The sequence below is a fragment of the Onychomys torridus genome, chromosome 6 (genome assembly GCF_903995425.1).
Source record: "Onychomys torridus chromosome 6, mOncTor1.1, whole genome shotgun sequence".
Lineage (NCBI taxonomy): Eukaryota > Metazoa > Chordata > Mammalia > Rodentia > Cricetidae > Onychomys > Onychomys torridus.
This window is the reverse complement of record NC_050448.1, coordinates 133699245-133700739: the sequence shown is the minus strand read 5'-3', so window position 1 is coordinate 133700739 and position 1495 is coordinate 133699245. Positions and strand designations below refer to the sequence as shown.

General features: G+C 37.3%; 1 pseudogene; it reads left to right on the top strand.

Moving 5' to 3' along the window:
• Nucleotides 1–216: 216 nt before the first annotated feature.
• LOC118586321 lies at nt 217–936 on the top strand (annotated as a pseudogene).
• The last annotated feature ends 559 nt before the right edge of the window (nt 937–1495 follow it).

Genomic DNA, 1495 nt, shown 5'->3' with positions numbered 1-1495 from the left:
CTTGGCAACATTTTATCATCTATCCTATATTTATGAGTCCAAAGTTTCATATCTAATTTATCTTTTATCGTAACCAAGGAAAATTATACCTATCTAGTCTTGAACTACATCAAAAACCTCAGAAGGATATAATAGTACCTAAGTAAATAGAGTATTGTAGGCTGCTCCCCTCTTCCGCCCAGCGTCCTGACTCTCTTCCCCTCTTTCCCTCAGAGGATGTCTGCCTTCCAGATCAACCTCAGCCCACTCAAGGAGCTGCTCGGCTTCATCAAGGTCCTGGAGTGGTTTGCATCCATCTTTGCTTTTGCCACCTGCAGCGGGTTTAAGGGCAAAACAGAAATTCAAGTGAGTAGTCCTAAAGGTGACAATAAGATGGTTACAACTGCTTTTGGTTATCCATTCAGGTTGAATCAGGCATCGTTCCATTCACCCCTGAATGTCAATGTGTGCGATGTGAAATGGGAGAACCACGTCCTCATAGGTGACTACTCCTCTTCCTCACAGTTCTATGTCACGTTTGCCCTCTTTATGTTCCTGTTCTGCATTGCAGCCCTTGTGCTCTATGTAGACTGCACAAACCTCTACCGGGATAGTCGCAAACTTCCCATGATAGACATTGTTGTTACTCTTGTGGCCACTTTTTTGTATGTGTTTGGTGAGTTCCTCAGCCTGGGCTAAAGTTCTTACAGATATTAAAATAGCTATTGGACACAGTATTATTAAGGAACTTGACCCTTGTCTGTCAAAAGTGTCATGTCAGTTTGGTTCTGTGACTAGTATGGTATCCCTAAATGTAACCATGATCTTTGGCTTTCTGAATATGATACTTTGAGGAGGAAATGCTTGGTTTGTATACAAGGAGACCAGCTTACATAGTCCATCAAATAGTCAGTTTCCCACAGCCAAGGAGGCATCCCACCCACTTCTGGAATATAATTAAATGAGGGAAATATACTGTATGAAATGTGTGCTATACTTGTTGCCAACATCTTCAGAAGCATTATTATTTCTAATAAAAAGTAATGGCTTTTTTAGTAAATTGGTGGGTTTAAAATTTTGCTGCTTTTCTATATAAAATGTGCCTTTTCTAGAAATGCAAGATGTGAGTGCATTTTAAATGTAAGTTTGAACATTCAGGAGCCTGTTTATGAGATGATACTTATTTTTAAGTGAACAATAATTTCACTAAGTTACCTTCTAAAGTGTTTACACCTTAACATAAACCTTCATTCAGAAAAGTTATGTCATATCAGAATATAGGAAAAATGAGTTTGGAATATACACTACTGATAGTTTGGACACATCATACCCCTGAGGCTTGGCTTGTTTAAGAAAATAAATTGTATTTAGAAAAAAAAGATTAGTATAAATTTTACATCTGAATATTGTTCATGTTAAAAATTTTTGAATTGCAAAGAATGGGTATATATTTTGTTTCTGTTTTTCTAAATGACCTACTGTACTTATGAGGTGTACTGAAATTGTCTTAGGAGCA